General features: G+C 42.4%; 1 protein-coding gene across 5 annotated transcripts in view; it reads left to right on the top strand.

Annotated features, from left to right (window-relative positions):
- The window catches only part of pla1a (phospholipase A1 member A), a 94,477-nt gene that overhangs the window by 49,104 nt on the left and 26,713 nt on the right, over window positions 1-18,660 (top strand). The gene's annotated exons all lie outside the window — the stretch shown is intronic.

Here is an 18,660-nt window from a genome sequence, read left to right on the forward strand (position 1 = left end):
CGTGTTTTTTTTTTGGGGGGGGGGGGGGGGCTGGGACACTGTTTAGTGTGTGTTTTTAGTGTTTTTAGTGCTGCTACTGTGTTGCTCTGCTGAGCAAACATAGGGTCTTTGCCTGAAGGACCGTATTTTCCGCACTATAAGGCTCATCGGATTATAAGGCGCCCCTTCAATTAATGGCCTATTTTAAAACTGTTTTCATATATAGGGCGCACCGCATTATAAGGCACATAGAATAGAAACTACTGTCGTGGGTGGGGTTGCGTTATGCATCAACTAGATGGAGCTGCGCTAAAGGGAATGTCAACAAAACAGTCAGATAAGTCAGTCAGTCAAATTTTATTAATAGAATACAAACAAACGTTCTGACAACTCTGTTCACTCCCAAAACAAGTTCACAATATGGTACCGTATGTACCGGTAGCTGCGTAACTGATAGCCTTGAGTTTGAACTCTGCGTCGTAAGCATGTCTCTCGAAAGGTGCCATTTTGGGGTCTTTATACACACACAAGTGGTGTGGGACTGGAATTCCCGCTTGTTACTTCGGCAATGCCCCCTGACTACGGTAGACATAATTAACCAATATTGATCCATATATAAGGCGCATTGGATTATAAGGCGCACTGTCGGTTTTTGAGAAAATTAAAGGCTTTTAGGTGCGCCTTATAGTGCGGAAAATACGGTACCTTCAGGCTCAGGCCCTAATTAGTAAACACATAAAACAGTAATAATTCCAGCAAAGCAGTTCAGGCACATGTGGAGTATCAGACATGGATTTAACTGAGATTCAAGTGGACGGCAAAGGTAGCAGGTAAAAAGGTGTGCTGTGTGAATGATAGTGACCTACAAACAAAAGAAAACTACTGAATGGAGGCTGAGCAGACTTTAGGGAGTCTAGTGGAGTTGGCAGTGAGAGAGAATGATCGAGTACTGAATAGATGCAGCCCTGATCTTTGTTATTGCAACAGCGCGAAAACCAACGTAACCAGCTTACGTTCTCAGCTGGATGGCTCCCATTGATGTATGATACCTCTCCAAGGAACTGGTGGGAGGACAGCCTCCAAAACCTCTGCCTCATGGCTACCGCTGAGATTAACTGGATGGAGAAGGAAAGCGTGTTGATTCCCTACCATCTGATCTCAGTCTGCTGGCTGCCTGGACAAAACTGCTTCTCTCAGGTGCACGGAGCCTTTTCTCCGCTGGTCAGGATGGAGATTGAGGGCTCATGGGAGGTCAATAGTATTGCAACCATGAGCCACGATCATTGACAAGTTTCAAAAATAGAAAAAATCGATAATGTGGGTGTTTACACAGAACGATGCCTTCACGAACTTAGATGAAAGAGAGGCATGTTGAACTCTGTGCACCAAAAAAACTTTTCTAAAGGAGAAGTTGTTGCGAAGAAAGACAAGAAGTTCTATCTAAAGCTAAAGAACAAAGTTCAAATTTCAAAGTTCAAGCAAACAAAATTAAGTAGAATAGGAAAGAAAAGGGGAGAGATGGACCAGCCACTCTAGGAGCACGCTCAAAAACAAGATGCACTGAAGAGAGCCCCCGTACCCAAATGCAACGGATGGTGTTGCGACTATTATAGTCGTAAACTGGTCCGCCTCAGAGGAGTGACCTTTGACCTGTGTGGGGTTGCTGGTCAATCAGCACACTTTGCCATCCTCAATGCTTCTCAGATATCAACGTTTTGAACTGATTGAATGAAGAGCAATCATGCATTACACAAATAGATCATCTAGAGCAGGGATTAGCAAATTTTATGACAGAGAGGGCCACAAATATTTTATCCTCGCTACCAAAGGGCCACACTTGGACCATGCATGTTCAGCAGCAGGATATATATATATATATATATATATATATATATATATATATATATATAAAGTAATTAACTTTACTGTACCAACATAGATGCATTTAGAAATGCTTCTATTTATTGATGAACATTATACCCACATTCCTGAGAGATAACCTGCTTTTTGTCAGTGCAATGGGTTCTTAAAAAAACACCATTCAATAACGGCAGAAAAATTAACACCAACATTAACATTAACATGAACATAACTAACATTCATGTTTGCAGTGCATTTCTACTCCCAATCCATGGCACCCAACAAGCATGCACATATTTTTCATATACCTCACCCACAGGTGAATCAGTATAAAGTTCTGTCTTAATGAGATACTTGTGGCCTCTCCAGCTGTCGTACAATAGACTGAATGTCAATGTCAATGTTTGTGCATACAATCTCCAGAGATGGAACAGAGTTTCATTGGTCAGCCTGCTTCTCTCTTTTGATTTGATGTGCTTCATTGTCAAGACGCTGCTCTCGCAAATGTAAGTGCTCCCGAACATGCTGGCCATTAGGACTGCAATATCTCTGAGGAGTGGAAAGCAGGACTCTTGCAGAAGTCTCCAAAATGAAATTCCCCACTCATTGCGCTTTGCACTGTGAAAAGCAAACACTGGGATTTCAGCGCACAGCACAAAAAACCTCTCAAAACACGTCCTGTGGCTCATCCATCTGACCTCAGTGTGCATCTGTAAGTCCCCATAAGCAGCACTCACTTCATCCAAAAAGACAAATCTCCTGTGATTAAGGGACCTGTTCCCTCCTCGAATCAAATTGCTTTTTTCACTACTTCCATAACACGGCTTAAGTTCAGAGTCCGCACATAGGACCCCCTGTAAAATCAAAATGAAATAGGATTTAGCGGCTAAATTCAGTTTATCCTATCCTATTTAGCTTGTAAAAAATCTTACAAAGAATACCAACATTCATAACCATATTAATAGTTAGCTGGCGATAATGTTACCCTCCTGATGTATGATGCAGTGCAATGTTGGACAGTCCAGGCCGCTCTGTTGGAGGAGTTTGGCGAATCCAGTGTGTCTTCCCTGCATGGCTGGTGCGCCATCAGTTACAACAGCTGACTGCTTGTCAAAGCCACTGTACTCACGGACGACACTGTTAACAGCATTAAAAATATCCGTCCCCTTGGTAGTGTCATACAAAGACACCAATTTCAGGCCTTCATAACTGGTTTTAGCTTCCCATATAAATGGTTTTGAATGTCAAAAATTCTCTGCACCACTGTGCAACAGGACAGAGGGACAGTTTCAAAGCATTTAGCCATGTTGTCATCTCCAAAAGCTTTAGCTATCTCCACAGCACATCGCTTCACCATTTCTCCATCTGACATGGCTTTCTTTGCTTTAGCAAGCTTGAGGGAAATGGCATAAGACACCTTGAGAGAGGACTCCTGTGCGGTTGTGGCTCTGGTAAAAAGGTTCTGTTGTCAGTGTATTTTTCCTTTCAGGTCAGCTACGACGGCGGCTCTGGCAGTACTTGTCATACTTGTCTTTGTGCATGGTGTTGTAGTGGTGACTCAAGTTGAAATCCTTCATGGCTGATTTTATTTCCAGGCACACTAAACACAAAGGTTTGCCTTTGAATTCTGCAAAAATATCATTTGTTTCCTATCTTGTCTGAAATGCACGGTTCTCTTGCTCTAGTTTTCTTTTTTGGCCACTCATATCCCTCGTCCTTGCCGGCTGTAATGTAGGAGGCTGTTGGGAAATTTGGCGGGAGTGCCCTCTCTCAATGGGGAGTGTCATTCCAATTGGCATCTGGTTCAGATGTAAACATACAGCCTGCTTACTGTCAACATCTGTGAACCCAGCAATGTTTTGAAATTTGAAAACTGACTGAAGGGCTGCCGTGAATGAGGACGGGGGCCGCATGTGGCCCGCAGGCTGCCAGTTGCCTGTATCTGATCCAGAGAATAAGATTGCTCAGAGTTATGACAATAACAGTGAAAAGCAAGGAACTGCAGACAGTGAAATATCCTGAACATGTCCATACACATAAAAAAAAAAACATTGTGTGTGTATATGTATATGACTATGTAAGAGTTTTTGGGTGTGAGTGTGTATGTGTGTGTGTGTGTGTGTTTGTGTGTGTCAGTGTGTGTGTGATTGAAGTTAAGTGAGGAATTCTGTGACAGAGACTTCAGTTACAAGGTAGCATCACTTAATTCACAGTCCAAGTCTCATCAATGGATGTTGATAGATTCCTACTCTTGTACTTCATTTAACAGTGACACAGAACCCTTCAATCACATGAATATTCTAACTGACGTAAGCAGTTGGATACTGGAATGTTTAAGCACCCATACATCCTGTCAGGAAATTATTTCTGTAAGATAAAGTTCGTACCACAAAATTTCCCAACACACAAGATCAAATTCTCAGAGACAGAGATCTCAATTAAAGTTTTACTTGCAGCAAGGAGTACAGGCAAAGGTTTACGTCTGCACTGAACAGTCTCAGTGTCTTCCAAACATATATATGCAAAGTTCCTCCTCTCAGTGGCTGTCCATCACGCCTTTGTTCTTCCTTCTTCCGTCAAGGACAGGTGCGGGGGAAGCGTAGGGGCGCTGACTCCTCATTGTCCAAGGCCTTTCTCAAACTCTTATTCTAGGAGTGTCAGCACAGCCTGATACATCCTGCACAAACTTCAATACTTTGGTCTGAATAAAGGTCACAACACTATCATACAATTCTACATCAGGCTAAAACTTCATGATAATAAAACATAAACATATATTCATATTTTCTAACATTCCCTCCTGTTTAGCATGAATTTTAGCCATAGCATAATAAGTCACTTTCTCACATCAGTATAATACCTCTTCTTTAGATTTTCGGTATTCAGGTCATATTAAACTTAAAATGCATTGTCAAATTGGAACCTGGACAGGTAGAAAAACAGGAGAGACATTAGTAATAACAAAACAAACACATCTATGTATAGTAGTACAGTGTATGCAGAACTAAATGTCACAATATTTAAGATCAGACATGGGAGGTGCACTGTTCATGTCATTCCTCTTGTGTCTGTCTTCAGAGAGCTCCAGTGTCAGTAAGAGAAATATAACTGTGGCTAAAGCCAGGAGGACAAACAGCTTCACTTTGATGAAATTTTATTAATATTATTATTATTATTATTATTATTATTGAGCTTGCCTGGTTTCCCTGTATTATTGTATGAATCAAATACTAACTAATTGACCTCAACTAGTCTTCGTCTGCGTACCAGAGGTCCCCCCGGGGTTACCGCTCAAGAAAACAAAAAAGTGGTATTGTCTGTCCAACACTCGCAGGCTTTCTTAACCAGGCATGTTTGTCTCCTTTTTTTTTTTTTTTTTTTAAGCAAACACTACTGTTATAAAGGTCCCTGTTATTTTGTATTTAGGATTGTTGTATTTGTTAATTCCACCTTAAGAATAAGCTAAGCCGTTTGTAATAGTGACCGGCCACCTTAAGTGCACCGTGCGTTGCAGGATTATTTTTTCCTTTCAGAGCGACGGAGCGCTACGTTTTTTTCTATCACTTAACAAGAGCGGTAGCGATAATTTTTGGAGAATAGTTTGGTGTATGGTGCGGTGTGGTGGAAGGTGTGAAGAGGAATGCAACCAGCTGGTATGGAGGATCAACAACTATAACTCCGCGTCAAGTTCGATTCAGTCCAGTGAGTTGTTAGCTAAGCGCCGTCGCGGCTAAAGCTAGCTACATCGTCTCCAGCTAACGGGAGCCAGCCAACAGCTGCGCGAGGACAGTGTGTAATAAAGAACAACTACATTGGAGAGTGAATGTAATGTACCCATCTGCTTATATCCTAATTAAAGTGGCCGAATACTCCATCCCCTCTCCTGTCAATTGTGTTCTAACCGACACCCCGGGGGCGAACAGAGCATATCCCCATAGAATTAGTAACCTTATACAGTCCTTCTAAAGTCTCCATAACAACTACGTTAATTTTCAATAGTTTCTTGATAGATATCTGGGAAGTGCTGAATGTGAATCCAGAAAGGCCTCTCTGCAATCTTCACTGCTGTAGGAGTAGATATGATTACCTGGAATGGAAAACACTTTCAAATGCAGTTAATCCAGTTGATCTGATAGCTGTGTTTATTAGTAATCTGACTATATCTAAACAATACAGCCAATCTTTTCCTGTATCAGCCATGAACTTAGACAGATGTTGCTTTATTGTTCTTTCTACAAGGCCTGCACTTTGTGGATGATAAGCTGTATGATGGTTTACATTTATTCCGAATTTATTCATTGCTTCATGTGCTGGCTTTCCAGTAAAATGTGTCCCATTATCAAAGTCGAAGTCAGTTTTTATTTGTCAATTTCTTCACATGTACTTGACATACAAAGGAATAGAAATTGCGTTTCTCGCTGTTCCATGTGCAACAAGGACAACACCAAAGTGCAGGTGCACGACAAGACAAATCCTAACCCCTAAGGTACAATTAAAAATAAGCTTAAGGCTTATCCTATGGCTATTGCTACTAATATAACAAGATGTAACAAGATAAGATAGTGCAAGACAAAGCGTATCAAGGTGTTCCAACAGTATGCACTGAGAAGTACTGTACTGTGAGGTAACTCCTCAGGTTGTAGTTGGTAAAGATAAAGATTCCTGTACAAAGACAGACCATAGCAGAAATTGTGGCAGTAGTAGTAATAGTAATAAATGTAACAAGTATAAGGATCGAGTTTTATTTTTAGTGCAAAGACAGTCCATAGCAAAATTAGCAGCAGTAGTAATAATGAGCAAACATAATTGGGTCTTCGCGAAGACCCTAATAATTAATGGCAGAAATTATCACTAGATTGTTTGTGGAATACCAATTCATGGGACGATAGCTTTGGTTAGAATATCTGCAGTGGTTTTGGCATCTGCAGATTTCACAGGGAATATTTCAGTCCATTTTGAGAACTGATCCATGATAACTAGACAATATTTGAAACCCTGACATGGAGATAGTTCAATATAATCCATATTCAGGACTTCAAAGGGTGCGTTTGGAACAGGAAATGAGCCTTGTCTTTTTCTCATGGCTCCTTGAACATTGGATTCAAGGATTCAAGCATCTTCAGTATCATACCATTTCACATTTGCAAGTTAGTACAAAATTAGGACTCAGGTCCCGGAATAAACCAAGGTAATTAGTAAGCTAAGAGATAGAATAATAAAATAGAGTTAAGTAACAGAATAGGTATGTAAATATATCTTTATATGTAAATAAGATGCAAAATCAAATATAAACACTCTGTGTAAACAGTGCTGCTGAGGGTGGGAGATATTACACTAATGGAGGGGTATATATAAATATGAATTTAAAATACAGGGATATAAATATAAACAGTATGTACATGTAAACAGTTGAGGGATATTTCAAACATATCAGTCATTGTTTCATTGTTTTATCAGCAATTTTTGCAAAATTTGGAGCATGGAATACAGAATTGACTTCGAAACACATCCCTCTTGTCGACACATGAGTGTGGGTTACGTGCGCAACCCACGAGTAGAGTGAGGAGGGGAGGCAAAGTCTGCCATCAGAGGACACTAAGTCCATCAGAGCCTTACGTGTGGTTGTTAGTCCCGTCACTGGGTCAGTCACAGCAACTGGAATCGTCAGATGTGATCTGTCCAGCTCCCCGTTAGCACTTCAAATTGAGATAGCGTCACAAGACAGCTTTACTTTTGTAGGGAGGTTATTCAGAGAGGAGCATGTAGCTCCAGAGTCACAAAGAAACTCTATGTCACTGCCTGCTACAGTCAAAATAATCAGAGGTGAACTAGTTTGCCAGTGGTGGTTCATGGTCATGTCTTTGTCTATGAGTCACTGCTTCCTCCAACAGTCTAGTCTGTTCATCCAGGATCTTCTGGTCTGTCGGGGAAATGTCATTGCCAGCTAGTCATGCTGACATAGTAATTTGGATCATGGTCTTTTGAATTGTAATCAGGGTTACTGCATCTGCGGTAAGATCGACGTTCATGGTCATCTTCAGATCTCTGTTTTTTTCTTTTTACGTGGACAGTCTCCGGCAAAATATCCAGGCCAACCACAGTCATAACACACTTATTCCTCTCTGTCATTCTGTTGTCCATAATTGTCACCTGCCTGATCCCATCTACATACGTGGTTCTCCACTACCTCTTCTTCGGCCTCTACCTCCACCTCTCTGACTGTGATCAGGCCCTCTCTGTTCAGGACCACGGTAAAAGATTTCTTCAGAACCTGGGAAAACCTGAAGAGGCTGCTGTTTTGTCTTTTCTTCCTTTTGCCCTTTGTTGTTGACCATGAACTCAGATTGGTAAGAAAGTGCAAAAACTGATTGCAGAAAACATTCTCTTCACGTGTAGGGAGATCAATGCATGTGGTTTCAATAGTTTGTCTCACTTTTGGGTGTACTGTATTCATGATAGCATGTTTATAGAGCTGCAGTCTGGCAGGGTTATCTGCAGTCAGACTACTGTTGAGGTATGTCATTATTTGCATCTTGGTCAGTGAATTCCCCCTGCACGCGGTGGAACTGTCCCCCAAACGCTCAATGACAAATTCTGAGACTTTCAGTGGGAGTCAAGGTCATGGAAGCGCGCAATCCTTCAATTTCCGCGATCCACCCTTCTACATCTTTCTTTGGATCTGGGAGAGCAGCGTTGAGTGCTTTGAAGTCTCCCTGATACATTGATCTGTACACTTGGATGGTTGGCTTGGCGCCATATTCTCCAGCAAGTGGATTTGGGACAGTTATCATGTAATATTCATCTGCAGGACCTACGAGAAAATTTTTCAACACTGCTTGTTGTCTACGGGTGTTAGCTGCTGGGGGGCCTCCCTGTCGGAGAGCCTCCTTTTCTTGTAGACTCAACGTCTCCCATTGTTTTATGAGGGCTGTGTAATTTTCTTAGGGTGGAGGCGGGGACTATTGGCCACCAGGCCCAGCCCCACCCTCAGCGCCCTCCTGTTGTTGCTGCAGCAAACATGCTGCTGTGCGGCGTCTCTTAACTGCCGTTACAGCACCTGCAGCCTGTACATCTTCAAGGTCACGTGCAGATTTCTGTGCAAGGGTTGTTAGGTCTTTCAAAACTTTTTCAGATTTCTTCTGTTGTTGTGCATCTGTTCTGTTTTTAGCACCCATAGAAGAAGTGGAAGCCCACATCATGACACACTGAACTTCAAGATGAGCACCACCTTTCTTTTTATGTTTATCTTTCAATTTAACAAGAAGTGCATCGCATCTAGGTTTATCCAATGTTCCATCGAATGGAATGTTAGTATCTTTTATTCACGGTTTATAAAATTTACAGGCTTGTGCACCGGATTTCCCGGATTTCTTTAAGATAAGATAAGATAAGATAGGTACTTTATTTGTCCCAAACTGAGAAATTCTCTTATTGCAGCAGCAATATAAAAGTAATTAATTATAATAATAATTTAATTCTGGTTTCTTATTTTTCCCCTTTGAGTTCCCCATTACAACTGTCTTATGTTGAGCTCACTGGCACGAAAGAAGAGGAGGTTATTGATCTGGCCTTCTACACCGCAGACATGGTGCGAGATCAATTTTATGGATTGAAACCAACCTCAGGCGGCAGCCATCGGCAATATAGAAGTCAACACAAGATAAAACAACAAACTGTAATTCCGATACCACCTATTGTAGTTTCAAACCTCAAGGAATTACCACATTCACTCTCAGGAATGTATGTATGTGTGCAAGGCCTCAGTTGTGTTCATAGAACACAAATCTCATATTAAGAGGTCTATTCCCCTGTCCAACTTGTGCCCACACCGTTTCTCTACAAGAGCCTTTGATTTTACATGGGGGAGAGGTTGGAGTACCTGATAGGAATTGACCCGGTAAATTCTCCTAATCAGCGCATTCCCATCCTGACGTTACTGCATCTGCCAGACTTAGAAACTATTTTATGGGACTCAAACCCTTCTAGGAATTTCAACCTTTTCTTTGCGCTGTAACTGCAGTATCTATTCTTCCATGTGCTGTGTCTCTTTATGCGTCTCTATACTCACCAACAAAGTGGATGTGCATCACCAGGCACCCTCGGAGACCCCTGTCTGCCATCGTGGCCCCAGAAAAGGATGACCAATGCAGACCGTAGTCTGACCGTGCATGGATTTTGTCCTCTCAGGCGTCCAGGGCTTCCTCAGGCGTCCAGATATTATCATGCCCCAAACGCACAGCACACAGATAGCTCCATACAGCAACCGCCTATTGCCAATAGATGGCCTAAATAGGGCCTAGGTCTGCAGCCTCCTCCACTGGGAACATCAGTTAGGGATTTGTGAGGTAAGAAAGTGCAAAAACTGATTGCAAGAAGTCAACTCAGGAACATGCATGTATGGCCTGTGACTGAGTACCCATCTGTCTAGTCCTATGGCTTAGGGAAAGCAAAGAAATAAAAAAAGTTTCCGGGTTCGAGTCCCAGCTCAGGCACGGGATCTTTCTGTCTGGAGTTTGCATGTTCTCCCTGTGCCTGTGTGGGTTCCATCCAGGTACTCCAGCTTCCTCCCACAGTCCAAAGGCATGCAAATGGGGACTAGGCAAATTGGATTCTCTATATTCACCGTAGGTATGACTGAGTGTGAATGGTTGTCTGTTTCTATATGTTGGCCCTGCGATCGACTGGGGCCCTGTCCAGGGTGACCCCGCCTCACGCCGAAAGCCGCTGGGATAGGCTCCAGCCCCCTGCGACCCTGAAAAAAAACAGGTTAAGCGGAAGAAAACGGATGTATGGATGGAATTGTATTGACCTACTCTGACTCATTGAAACCCTGCTGTGTGATGATGAGTATGTTAGTCTAAATTAATTCACTCCTCCCAGTCATGGGCATGTTTTAATACCTGTAAGAAAAGCTTCAGTTTTATTTCGCTGATTGGTTTCATGTGGATGCACTCTTAAGTACAGCTGCACATCAACTTCAGTAGAAATTGAGCAAATGTTTCCTTATAGTTACCTAATGGGAGCAGATAGGGAAGGGTACTGGTCCAAGCACAAACCCACTGTGGCTAACAGTAGTGGTCACAGAGGAATCGTCATTACTAACTGATAATGAGATCGACCTAGTAGATATTATTTAAGGCAGTTTATGTTAGGGTTCCAATGAATGGCTAGAACCTAACTAGAAACAAACTTGAAATCATCAAATAAGCTATTGCTTTGAAGAAATTCCAAAAGTTGCTAGACTGCTTAATTCTTAACTAAATTTGGGAGGGGAACGTAAGACTAGATATTGATCAGTAGTTGGCCAAAACCTCTGGATCTTGTCTTTTTTTTTGTTTTTTTTTGGAAGAGGTCTAATTACTGCTACCCTAAGGGACAGTGGAAGGTTACCTGACCACAACAGAGTGATCATATTACACTAAATAGGGGTGAACTGTTTTAAGCAGTTTAGCTTGGATGGGGTCTAGGAGTCAGGTTGATAGATTAGAAGAGTAAATTTTCATGTTTAGTCTGTGAAGGTCCATGGGAGAAAAAGCACTCCAGGTATTTGTCTGGGCTCTGTTTCTCAGTTTTATGAGTTTTTAAACGTAACATCATGAAAGCTGGTAGCAGGTTCCTTCTCAGAGATACAGGGATACTTGGCTCAAGAAAGCTGTGGATCCTCTGGATAGAGTTCAGAGTTGTTTGCAAGTTGCTTGCTGCACTGTAATAAGGTGGTAAATTTGGGAAGGACTTAAACGATCCACTCCAATCCTCCTTTTTAGCTATTTTAAAACATTGTCAGTAGTCTTTAAATTTTGATTATTAAGTTTTTAGTCAAAATCACAAAACCTGTGCCATTTTCCAGAACTCTGTTTCTGCAGAGTCCCAGTAGCTCATTTGCATTTCACCTCTGAGTTGTGGGCAGAGACAGCGCTCAGTGCCCTCCCTCGTGTGTGACACAGCAGGGGAATTCCCGGGAAAATGTTGTGTTCGCCATGTATTTCAAACCTGCCGCACTTGCCGTCCCAAACCGCTGCACTGCGGCGTAGACAGGACTGGACATAACGGCAGGCTCCATGGCCAGACCGCTTGGGAGGACGGGATGTCTTTGACTCATTCTGGGATGGACAACGATCAGGAAGAGGATGGGCAGTTGCCCAACTTGTCCTTCCTGGACAATAGAGGCAAACCCACAGTACCGGAAGAACTGTTTGCCCAAAACGCCAGCTGTATTGGACAACTGGAGGTACCGTCTGCCTGAAACACTGGCTGTACTGGACAACCAGGGCCAACAGGGGCTCTCCGATGGTGGATCACCTGGTTAGGACTAGGTCTCTAGGACCTGGTGGGCAGGCTCCGTTGAGTTATTAGCACCTAACAGAAAAAATAAACATAGAAAACATGTAAAGATACAGGCTGTCATTTGATGGTGTCTTAATGGAAGGCACAGCATCCAGCTTTAAATTTAAGGAGTCTTCTGTGAAGTATTGCCATCACCAAAAAAAAAAACAAAAAAACAGAGTGTTTCGGAAGATTATAAAAGCTGAAGTCATTAGCTATCTACTAGGCATTACAGCCCGCTACAGCATATACGTGTTGATTCGCAATCGTCTTTTCTACCCCTCTGAGTCAGAGTGGAGGAGCACGGCAGAGTGGAGCAGGAGCTAGTTGCCCGCCCAGTGGCTCTGTGATGTGTGACAAGCAGTCTGCCTTTTAGGGTCTGCCATTGGTTCACAGCGATTTGAATGCAGAAATACTCAGAAATGCTGCATGAACATGTGAACAACATGAAAATCATGATTTTCATTGGAGTGGGTCTTTATGTTGACAACACCGTCTTCTGATATAACAGGACATGATACTGAATTTAACGCCAGTATGAGCACTTCCGTAAATCTAGTTATGGCATAATCAGACAGACATTTGAATAATACATTTCCAGATGTTTATCCAGAAAAAGAGAATTTCAAATCCATCCAACTTCATATTTGTGAAGGGTCTGGGGAGGGGGGTTGGAGGCGGGATAAACCCTGGATGGCTCTAAATGTTGAAAACAATAGAAGTAGTTGTGGTGTCTTGTGTGGTGTCATGTTGGATGAGATGGACTAAGAATAAGGCCTTTGAATGAATTAAAATTAATTTTGGTTTGTATTAAATAAAAGACTTAAATAAAAAATGGCAGCAAATCCACTTGCTTGGCCAAGCATCAAGGAATGAGTATTAATTTGACTTGCAGGAGTTGGTTCATTTCGTAAAACAAGCTTATTGTTCGACAGCCTGGTTTCAGTAAAACAGAACAAGTCATTGTGATAGTTTTTAATTTACTAATACAGCTTGGATGACAAAGATTGTATGTGTAATACTAAATCACATATTCCGTAAAAGAAGACAGCGTCTCTGTTGGTGTATTGCAGAGTCTCTTTTAATTGTTTCAACACACGTGAACAGATCCCACACAACATCCTAAACACTCAAAACCCGATTCACAATTGCTTATGTTTCTTTCTCATAACCATCCTTGCCTAGACTAGTCATGGGCTTTAGCCCGTATTAGGTTGATGCTTTACATTGTAAGGTGCAAAGTAGCACAGTCACTTTGGGGGCTTGTAAAATGCAATCTGCATAATTACAAAGTTTTTAATAACTTTTGTTCTGCACAGTGTCATAAATCGATAGCATTAATGCCCTAGGAGGACATAGCATTTGTTTGGGGTCCAAAATTTTAGCAAAATGGTACTTTCATGTTCATATTGTGGACTTCCTGTTGGATTTATGTCAGGGGTGTCAGTGTCTGATTTGTAGGTCTTGATGAGACAAATACTTGAGATTTGGTTCCATGTCTCCTCAACATTCATTCGGGCCATTGGTGCCCTTTATCAATACCTAGGTGGTGCTGTGGAGCACCTTTTCTTTAATTTTACATTTTATGAAATATTCACCTGATCTGATGTATGTGCCAAATTTGGTGAGTTTTTGAGCATGTTTAGGGGGCCAAATTGAGGTTTAAAGTGGGGGAGGAAGAAGGAAAAAAAAAAGAAGTTTTGCCTCAGTTTTGCCCTAAAGCGTCAGGGCTCAGGCACTAATAGACATATTTGTACAGCACCTTTCAAAAAACAAGGTTACAAAGTGCTTCACAGACACAAAACACAATTCTTTTATACATTGCAGTAAGTCAAAACAAAACAAACAAACAAGATGAATTAATAAAACAAATAAAAGCATGGGTTTTAAAAGAGGACACTGAGTTAGCTTGTCTGATTGCTAGAGGAAGTGCATTTGACTGTTGTGGAGCCTCTACTGCAATGCCCCATTCCCGTCTGTGATGAGCCATGTTCTGGGTACTGTGAGCCACAGCTCATCAACAGATCTAAGAGTGGAAGGGGGGTGTACGGGATGAGAATGTCAGTAGTTTATGATGGGGCAAGGCCCTCAAATGACAAAAACAAACCATACAATTTTAATATTGATTCGAAACACCACAGGTAACCAGTGCAAAGAGGCCAGAATAGGAGCAATGTGCTGATATTTCCGTGTCCTTGTGAGAACCCTAGCTGCAGTATTTTGAACGAGTTGGAGACAGTTGATGGATTTCTGTGGCAGTTCGGAAAATAACGAGTTATAGTCATCAAGATGGCAAGAAACAAAAGCATGAATTAGAATTTGAGCATCACTGAGTGAGAGAATTTAAATTTTGACTAGTTCCTATTTTGGCTCATAGCGCTTTTGGTGATACTGTCAAAATATTTAGAAAAAACTCAAATAGAGTGAAACACTACTCCCAGATTCCTGTCCTCATGGGTACACCGTAAACCCAAGGAAACTAAGGCCTGGGTTACAGAATCCCCATGTGTTTGATACCAAACACCATCACTTCCATCTTAGCATTATTTAACATTAACAGTTACTGGACATAGTCAAGTCAAGTCAATTTTATTTGTATAGCGCCAAATCACAACAAAAGTTATCTCATGACACTTTACAGGTAGAGCAGGTCTAGAACCACGCTCCTTCAATGAATTTACACCCAACAATTCTCCATGAGCAAGCACATCCTGCAACAGCGGTGACGAAAACCTTCCTTTTAACAGACAGGAACGTTGAGCAGACCCAGGCTCAATGGGAACGGCCTTCTGCTTTGACCGGTTGGGGGGAAAGAGAGCAGGAGAGTGGGGCAGAGACAAAGACAGATAATGGAGGAAGACATTTATGCTGAAAGAAAGAGTGGGACAGAGATAAAGAGAGAGAGAAAAGGAAGAGACTGATGGACAGACAGGGACGTGAGCAGGTGGAGCTACGGGTGGCAGCTTGAGCCTCGTCAGGTCTGCAGCCTCCTCCAGCAGCACCCGGGATCTGGGATGATGGGAGCCCGAAGGCTCCGGCGAAGAAGATGAGTTAGTAATATGTATGAGTATGATTTATGTAAGACAAATATAGGAGGACAGAGAGGAGTCGAGAGAAGCCCAGTGCACCATGGGAGATCCCCTAGCAGCCTAAGCCTATAGCAGCATATCTAAGGGCCAGCCTAAGCAGCCCAACTATAAGCCTGATCAAAAAGGAAGGTCTTAAGTCTGCTCTATAAGGTCGAGAGGGTGCCTGCATCCCGGACCGAAACTGGGAGACGGTTCCACAGGAGCGGAGCCTGATAGCTGAAGGCTCTGGCTCCCATTCTACTTTTAGAAACTCTAGGAGCCACCAGTAACCCCACATCCTGGGAGCGAAGGGTTCTAGCTGAATAATAGGGGACTATGAGCTCTGTCAAATATGAAGGTGCCTGACTGTTGAGGACTTTGTATGTTAGAAGGAGAATTTTGAATTCTATTCTGAATTTGATAGGGAGCCAATGCAGAGAGGCCAGTACAGGAGAGACATGGTCTCTTTTACTAGTTCTCGTCAATACGCGGGCAGCAGCATTTTGGACCAGCTGGAGAGTCTTTAGGGACCTACTGGTGCTGCCTGATAGGAGGGAAATGCAGTCATCCAGCCTGGAAATGACAAAGGCATGGACTAGTTTTTCTGCATCCTTTTGAGACAGGATGTGTCTGATCCTAGCAATGTTACGTAAATGAAAGAAAGCAGTCCTAGAAATTTGCTTAATGTGGGCATGAAAGGACAAATCCTGATCAAAGAGAACTCCTAGGTTCCTTACGGTCGTGCTGGGGGCCAAGGTAATTCCTTCCAGGGTACCTATCTCATTAGATAGGGTGTCTCTAGCCCAGGACAATGACTTCGGTTTTATCAGAGTTTCACAAAAGGAAATTAAGGGTCATCCAAGTTTTTATCTCCTTTAGACAGGCCTCCAGTTTAGTCAGCTGATTTATTTCATGTTGATACATTGATAAGTTGAGCTGTGTGTCGTCAGCATAACAGTGAAAATTAATTGAGTGTTTCCTAATAATGTGACCGAGAGGAAGCAGATAAAGGGTGAAGAGGATTGGTCCAAGCACAGAGCCTTGTGGAACACCATAAGTGACTGCAGTGGTTTCCGAGGGTTTATCGTTAGTGAGTACAAACTGAGATCGACCTAGTAAATATGACCTGAACCAGTTAAGTGCAGTTCCTTTAATGCCAATGACATGTTCCAGTCTCCGTAGAAGGATATGGTGATCAATGGTATCAAAAGCTGCACTAAGATCTAATAAGACCAGCACAGAGACCAGTCCCTCATCTGATGCTTGTAGGAGGTCATTGGTAACTCTGACGAGTGCTGTTTCTGTGCTATGATGAATCCTGAACCCTGACTAGAAATCCTCTAATAGGCTGTTTCTATGGAGAAAGTCACACAGCTGTTTAGCAACTGCTTTCTCCAGAATTTTGGAGAGAAAAGGAAGATTTGATATTGATCCGTAGTTGGCCAAAACTTCCTGGATCCAGGGTTGCTTTTTTGAGAAGGGGTCTAATTACTGCCACTTTAAAGGACTGTGGACTCTGGTTCTGACGTAACCAGATAACAACGACACACTGATCATATCTAAGAGGGAGGGGCTGACAAGGGGTAGAGAGTCTTTCAGTAGCTTGGTTGGGATGGGGTCTAGAAGACAGGTGGATGGTTTAGAGGAGGAAATGATTTAACTGAGCTAATCAAGGCTAACGGTAGAAAAACTGTCAAAGTGTACGTCTGGTCCTCCAGCAGCCTCTCAGGCTTCTGAGGCTATAGGGGCCATGTTGTCAGCTGATGGCAGGAGGAGGTGAATTTTCTCTCTAATAAGGACAATTTTGTCATTTAAGAAATCCATGAAATCTTTGCTGCTCAGGGAAACAGGAATTCTTGGTTCAGTAGAGCTGTGGCTCTCTGTCAGTCTGGCTACAGTACTGAAGAGGAACCTGGGGTTGTTTTTGTGTTCCTCTATTAGTGTCAAGTAGTAGGCTGCTCTAGCTATATGAAGGGCTTTCTTATAACTTTTAAGGCCATCTTGCCAGATGATGTGAGACTCCTCCAGTTTGGAGGAGCGCCATATTCTCTCTAACTTCTGGGTTTTTTGTTTAAGCTGTCTGGTTTCTGAATTGTACCAAGGTGCTTGTTTCCTTGGATTTATAGATTTAGTTTTTAGAGGGGTAAATGAGTCCAAAGTTGATCCTAAGGTGCCTGTTGCACTATCGATAAAATTATCAATTTGGGAGGGACTAAGGTTGACAACAGTGTCCTCTGTAACAATGGGACACGACACTGAATTAAACGCCACTGGAATCGCTTCCTTAAATCTAGCTACAGCCTGATCAGACAAACATCTGGAAACCACTGTTTTCCTGAGTGGAGTGTAGTTGATTCGAATAAATTCAAATGTGATTAATTGATGGTCTGATAAAAGCGCGTTCTGTGGAAATACTAGATGTTCAACTTCAATTCCATATGTTAGGATGAGGTCGAGGGTGTGGTTGTGGCGGTGAGTCGGTTCATGAACAGACTGATGGAAACCAATTGTGTCAAGAAGAGAGAGAAATGCAGTACCCAGACTGTCGTTATCAACATCCACATGAATATTGAAGTCACCTACAATAATGACTTAATCTGATTTGAGAACTAAACTGGATAGAAACTCTGAGAATTCAGATAAGAATTCAGAGTCAGGACCAGGAGGGCGGGTACACAATGATAAATAAGAGCGGCTGTATTGTTTTCCAGGCTGGATGAGACAAACTGAGAATCAGGCTCTCAAATGAATTGAAACTTGTTTTGGGTTTGGGATTTATCACTAAACTTTTGTCAAAAATGGCAGCAACTCCACCTCCTCGGCCAGAGCGTCAGGGAATGTGAGTATTAATGTGACTGGGAGGAGTGGATGCATTTAGACTAACATACTCATCATCACGCATGAGACAGAGCAGGTCAATACAATTGTCAGATATCAATTCATTAACCAATTCAGTTTTTGGCGTCAGAGATCTGATATTTAAAAGCCCACATCTAATTTTTTAGATTTTTTTGAGTTAATTTAGTGGTTGTGTTAATTTAGATTAGGTTTTTCTGATTGACTCCTCTACAAGTAGAATTGGAGTGAGTAAACTGACGTGGTCGGGGGACAGACACAGTCTCTATGTAGTTTTGGGTGGGTAACTGCCCTAATGGACGCGCAGAGAAGCGTGTAAGACGGCAGCTCTGCTTCCTGGTCTGAACTCTGGGTAGTCAGGGTTTTGGTTCTGTTATAAACTGGGCCATATTTCTGGAAATGAGAGCAGCTCCGTCCCTCCTAATCAGACCCGGTCTCCCCCAGAACGTTTTCCAATTATCTATGAAGCCCACTTGGTTTGCTGGACAGGCAGCGGTTGAACGACAACATGCGGCTAAACATGTCGTCGCTGGTCCGATTAGGCAGGGGTCCAGAGAACACTATGGTGTCCAAC

This window comes from Aulostomus chinensis, chromosome 12 (assembly GCF_037954235.1).
Source record: "Aulostomus chinensis isolate RoL2024-O1b breed Wild chromosome 12, RoL_Achi_v1.0, whole genome shotgun sequence".
Taxonomy (NCBI): domain Eukaryota; kingdom Metazoa; phylum Chordata; class Actinopteri; order Syngnathiformes; family Aulostomidae; genus Aulostomus; species Aulostomus chinensis.